Source organism: Miscanthus floridulus, chromosome 19, assembly GCF_019320115.1.
Source record: "Miscanthus floridulus cultivar M001 chromosome 19, ASM1932011v1, whole genome shotgun sequence".
NCBI lineage: Eukaryota > Viridiplantae > Streptophyta > Magnoliopsida > Poales > Poaceae > Miscanthus > Miscanthus floridulus.
In genome coordinates, this window is record NC_089598.1 from 116,495,293 (window position 1) to 116,502,268 (window position 6,976).

A 6,976-nucleotide genomic window follows, 5' to 3' on the forward strand; every position below is an offset into this window, starting at 1 on the left:
TTTGAATAATACTAAATAAATATTAGTAGTTTCATCGCTGGATATATTTTTATAGAAAATCTTATTTGTTGTTATAAATATTGACAATCTTCTCTTTACACTTGGTTAAACATCAAACTTTGACTTAGGAAAAAACTTAAACGTTACTATTTGCGAAACATAGGCAATACATGGTAAATCTTGTGGTTATACTATTACTATACCATGCCATTTCTAAATTCAATAGGTTTTCAGTTCCTAATCCTTTATAGTCTTTTTATTTACTATCCGCATGTCAATAAATGACACAATAGTTAAGGTGCAAAGTCACATTCTAGCTAAACTAGCTATATTCATTCCTCTTATTTAATTCCTGCTCCATGTGTTTGTTTTAGTTATCTTTACCTTTGTCCTAAATCATGGTACAACAATTGTGACCAAGTATTTTTAGAAAACAAAACATACTCCCCTCATCCTAAAATAAATTAACTTCTAGAGTTATCCAAAATTTAACCATATTATGTTTGACTGGTTTTGTAGAAAAGAAGACCATTTTTATGACACAAAAATGATATCATTAGATACATGATGAAATATGTTTTTCATAATTTACTTATTTGGTATCATAGATGTACTTTCTTTATAAAGTTTGTCAAAATTCAATTAGTTTGACTTAGGACAACTCTAAAAAGTTAATTTATTTTGGGACAGAAAGAATTCACAAGTTTAAAGGACCCTTTGAAACAAAGAATTTACAAAACACAAGGATAGGAAAACATAAGAACGAAATGTGGTAACACTTTAAATCCTACAAGATTTCAGAAGAAAGGAAAGTTTCGGAAGATGCCCTTTGAAAAAATGTAGGAAAAACATAGGAAACAAATCGATGAGATTAGAGCTCATGTTTAGTTTCCTCCAAAATTATTTAAAGGAATTATAGGAATTCAAAGGAATTGTTGGGAAGCATTCTTGTTCCAAAGGGAATTATAGGAATTTTTCTTATATTTTTCCAATGTAGAAAAATAAATGCTACGTTTCATGTGTGCCATACCTAGTCACAAATAAGAAAACCGGCCATACTTTGGTTCAATTTCTCACTCGCTAGTTGATTGTGAAATCCAGAGATCACCAATTTCTCACCGATCCATTGGGGATGGCATCATGAATAGTATACAAGAAAGATTTCACACACACTGGTCCTCAGCCTCAGGGGGTTGGCACATCTGTGGTCACATCAAAAGCATGGAAGAGGGTGAGGGAGAAGTGCGTGGCCGCAGTGTTTTTCCAATGAGTCGACGCAAGTGCTTTTCTTTTCTCCTCTGCCATCCATCCAGTAAAAAGCCAGTGATGGCGCTTGGTCTAACACAGTAAAAAGCTAATGTGATTTCCAGGTGTCGTGCAGCGCGGGCAAGTCTCCATGCCTGACTATGCACGCATTGCCAGTAGCTAGGCGACGTGACCCTTTTCAGGCTACCAGCATCTACACTCCACGCTGCATGGTGGTGAATGGCAGCACGAGTGCACAACGCTCGAGGCCTGGAACTGCATGCTCGGCGCCAGCATCTACGGCGTCGAGCTCGGCGCTAGGGACCACGTGTTAGCTCGGCACCAGCTAAGGGTCCAGATTCTAAAATCTTTTCTTCAGAGGTCTTGTGAGAAACTTAAAAAAAAAACTAAAAAGTAAAAAATTGGCGTTTCCTCTTCCGGGCTTGGTGTCAACCACCTTTTCGAACGTGATGTCGCCGGTTTTGTCAGCGTGCGCATCTGCGTCACAACTCACAAGGCTACACCGCCCGGACCCCGGAAACGTAAACGGACAACGACACATGTGTCGTGTACTTACTCGATCTGTAAAAGAATATTGTCACTTTTTTAAACGAGTCAAACGATTCAAGGTTTGATCAAAATTATATAAAACTATAACATTTATAATATAAAATAAATAGCATTAAATTAGTTGTGAAATATATTTTTATAGTAAACCTAATTTAAGACATAAAATGTTAATATTATTCACGATAAACGTGATCAAAGTTAAGCTAGTTTGGCTTGCACAAATATATCATAAAGTTAGTAGTTTGGTCTCAATTAGACACCCAGCTCTGTTTAGCATAGAATAAAACTAGCAAGATATGGAGCTAAATACACCATTTCTTTGAAACAGATAAAAATGATTAGTGAGGAGAGTGGACAAAGATTAGCATTAGTTTCTGATACATCTAATTATGCGTAACAACTGTTGGATTTTTGAAAGGATATGATGAGTATAACACAAGGTTGCACCCGTGTCAAGAACGAGATATAGATGAATCTCGTAGAAAATCAAAGATGATGATGTTCAAATAACCATGTTAAGGTATTAGGATTTGACAAAACCGACTATAAATTCTACAAGCACAACAACAAAATAGTACAAGTAATTATCGCTCTCTTAGAACCTTACTTGATCCTCCGATTCTTAGCCCTATAAAAGAATCTACAGCAATAAGATGGTCTAACTTGGTAATCCTCTTAAGCGTTCCTAATTGCTCCTTATTGTATAACTCTTGCGTGAGACCCTTATATTGGTTTCAATGATACATATGACTTCTACCCCTTGTTTTTATAGTCTCATCTAAGACCCATGTCTATACAAATAGGAGTCTTATTCCTAGTAGAATTCTACAATTAAGTCCTAACAAAATTAGAAGTTCTAATAGCACACATCTCTTGAGTCCTAGTGAAGTAGGATTTGAGGGTCATACAACAATCACTACCTTGACTCTAATCCTTTTAAATCACTGTACTCCTCCACGAATTCGCTCCAAGTCGGCTCCATTTTTTATTTATACTCCCATCCCGGGAGTACATATAACCACAATGCGTGTCAATCCAAGCTGCCTAGACTTCCATCGGAGAGCTCCGTCGTTGTGTAGTTTGGCTAACTACACCTTATCATATGGCCCTCCATGCTATATGTTTGTACAGCCTCCGAACTTTACATGCTCGCTGGTACAACGTAATCGGTCCCGGCGTTTTCCCTTCTTCTAGCAGCTTACAACTTCGTCTCTACAACCAGTAGATTTTGCAACCATATTTGTAGTGTTGTATTGGACTGCAATTGAGATTTGACTTCCTTTCTCTGATCAGGGTTTTTTTCAATCTATCCATTGGTTAGACCACCCTTAATATTTCCTATATCACTCAGCATCCTCAATTAATTGAGATACTTTTCATAACTACCTGTCCTTTGCAAGTAGCACGCATGATTCCACCTTCAATGGTTATCCTTTTTCCAATGGTTTATTCTTTTCATAATTTCCTTCAGTGGCTATTCTTTTCCAATGGACCGATATCCTGTTTTTCCATGACCCATGACATGGTAGATTGCTTCTTGTGTCCAATCTGCGGCCATCGAAAGCACAGTTTCTTGAAAGAAATCTCTGAGAAATTAAATCGACACTGATACATAATGTTTTAACTTTCCCTTTTACAAAACTGGGTCACACATGACGAATGCGAGGGGAGCAGAGAAGGTCAGCAGGGATCAAACCTTAGCAGCTTAATAATCAACTTTCGAGTTCAAAACTTTTTAATTTTTCTTAAAAAGTTTTTGGCCTGAAATTAACTCGACTCATTGCTACAATTTACAGTTGGAACTCGTTGAGATGCATTTTTGCGGGACATGTCATACCTGCGGTTACTGACGCTATCTTAGCAAAGTATTAGACCTCATCTTCAGAGGCTAGCGAAGCAGAGGAATTGACTCAGGTCCATGAAAGGTGGCGGGTGCATCAGCCCAGCACCAGGATCTACGGTCCAGAATGGATAAGGCCCAAGTACAACCTAAGCCCAAGTGGGTGAAGCGTGCGTGAGTTTGCTGCTGTACAAGGAGTGTTCACCAGAGCGCAAACTCGGGGCCCATTGGAAGCAAGAAACGGTTCCGATTCTTATCGGAGGAAACGGCAAACACTTCAACTGTGAAACGATTATGCCGTGAAACGCTTCAGATGGTTCTGCGTTTTTTTGCCTGGACGAGTGAGATTTTTTTTTAATTTTAACACTTTTTTAAATTATTTTTAAATCTAACACTGTTTTTTTTAATCTAACATTTTTTGCCACGCCTATTTTTCTAACGCGGCGAAATGCCTGTGCCGCGCCATGCATGGTGGCGCGGCGAGACGGATGACGTGGCGACGATCAAAGCGCTGACCGGTGACGTGGCAGGGCCTACTGCGCCACCAATTTTGACGCGGCACTGACGCGCCACGGCCCATGGTGCGGCAAGCCGCTGTTTATTTTAAAAAAGAAGTGGCGAGACAGTGCCAGCGGCCTGTCAGCCACAGTGACAATCTTGGAAGTGGCGCGTTAACAGCAGGCGTTGAGATGAAATAGACAGAGGCAGGCAGGCAGGCATGTGGGCGTGTTTAGTTGGGGGAAAAGTTGGAATTTGGCTACTGTAGCACTTTCGTTTTTATTTGACAATTAATGTTCAATCATAGACTAATTAGGCTCAAAACATTCGTCTCGCGATTTCCAACCAAACTGTGCAATTAGTTTTTTTCGTCTACATTTAATACTCCATGCACGTATCGTAAGATTCGATGTGATGACTACTGTAGCATTGTTTGAAAAGTTTTTTTTTTTAACTAAACACAGGCTACATCAAAAAGGCGAAGTGTGATATAAAAAAGAGGAGACATGTAGAGCTCCCCGATCGAGAAACACTGACATACTTTGCTTGCACTACAAAACCAGGGCCCATGACTGATGATGCACCATGCTCCATGCATCACTCCAATCCATTTGTTTTTGTGTGATTTTTACCATGTAATTGCTGTGAATAGTGACATGAGCCCCTATGATCATGCCATTGCCATGGCAAGGCAAGCAGGGGCGTGCGCGCACGCACACACACACTGAGAGACAGTGTGAGCTTTTAGCTTGGCTCGTTCAGTCTGTTCGTTGGATGGTTTCTGAGCTGATTTAGGTTGGCTGGTGCTGATTTATTGTGAGAGAAAAACATTGTTGGCTGACTGATAAGCCCTGGTGAAACCAACAAGCGAACAGACTAATTGACCTCTCTCTCAAGATCCATCATGGCCCATTCATTCATTTTGTTGTTACACTTGCTAGTTGCTTGCTTGCATGGGAGCCTTCCTTCCATGTTCTGGGTATTGACCGAAAACAATGGCTAATGGCATCTTATAGTGTACAGTTAGTTTATGTACTATTATTATGGAGATTACTTGAAGTAGGAGGTATGTATGTTGTACGTGTACTCAAGTACTACTAGCTATGTATGCATCATCTGCAAGTACAGACAAACACTAACAAAGCCTGAATCTACATCTCACCCAAGCCATGTCAATCTTTACAGAATTGGAGATGCCAAATAAAGATCAGTACCTAGGGCTGCGTTTAGTTCGCGAAATGAAAATTTTTGGATGTCACATCGGATGTTTTGGGATGTCGAAAGGGGTTTTCGGATACTAATAAAAAAAACTAATTACATAGGTCGCCTGGAAACCGCGAGACGAATTTATTAAGCCTAATTAATCCGTTATTAGCGCATGTTGGTTACTGTAGCACTTATGGCTAATCATGGCCTAATTAGGCTTAAAACATTCGTCTCGCGATTTCTAACCAAACTGTGCAATTAGTTATTTTTCGTCTTTATTCAATACTCCATGCATGTGCCGCAAGATTCGACGTGACACTTTGGGGTGAAAATTTTTTGAAACTAAATAGGGCCCTAATGTTGTGGCGGATTTGGTTCTTTTTTTTTCCTGCTACTACTACTACATACTACTCATTGCAAGCTCATACTCCCTCCGTCCCTAAATGTCTGTTGTTTTCGTTTTCCGAGAAATAACTTTGACTAATATATATTAAAAATATTAATATTTATGATACATAATTAGTATCATTAGATAGATATTTAAATCTAATTTTTTAATAAATTTATTTAGAGATAGAAATGTTACACGTATTTTTTATAAATCGAGTCAAAGTTATCGACACGCAAATCATGAAGACTAACATTTAGGGAGGAGTACTGCCATACACAAAGTGATATGACATACATACCACTATGTCTAGTCTAGTACTGGAGGCATCAGCACGCATCAGCCTGTTCGCTTTGTCGTATTTAGCTTATAAGTCAATGAATAATATTTTTTTCTCACATCAAATCAGCCAACAGTAATTTTAGTCATGACTTATTAGCCAAACAAACCAAACGAACAGGATGATTGCCCTCAGCTAATAATTGACAAAGAAAATGCCCGCAAGAATGCTTGGGCGGCGATGAGGCTCATGATCGAAAAGAAAAGCACAAAATAAATGAGATACTGCCATGCATGCTTGCTTGCTGTGGATACATGTCAACCTTAGATAAAACTAAAAATTGCTATCAATTCCTTTCTCTCTCACACACACTCAGGGCGTGTTTAGATGTAAAAAAAATTTAGGTTTTGACTACTGTAGCACTTTCGTTTGTATTTGGCAATTAGTGTCTAATTATGGACTAATTAGGTTCGAAAGTTTCGTCTCGCGATTTCTCACCCAACTATGCAATTAGTTTTTTTTCATCTACATTTAGTACTCTATACATGTGCCGTAAAATTCGATGTGATGAGTACTGCGCAAAAATTTTTGAGAACTAAACAGGCCCTGACAAGCAAAGCATGTCAGTGTTCCTCGGGAGTTCTACCTATCTCCTCTTTTTTATATCACACTTCACCTTTTTGGATGTCCTATTGCCTGCCTGCCTGCCTGCCTGCCTGCCTCCGTCTATCTCGTCTCAACGCCTGCTCTTGACGCGCCACTTCCAAGATTGTTACTATGGCTGACAGGCCGTTGGCATTGCCCCGCCACTTCTTTTTGAAAATAAACAGAGGCTTGCCACGCCATGCGTCGTAACGCGTCAGTGTCGCGACAAGATCGGTGACGCGGCAGATCCTGCCACATCATCGGTCAGCGTCTCTGTCGTCGCCACGTCATCCCTCCCGTCGCG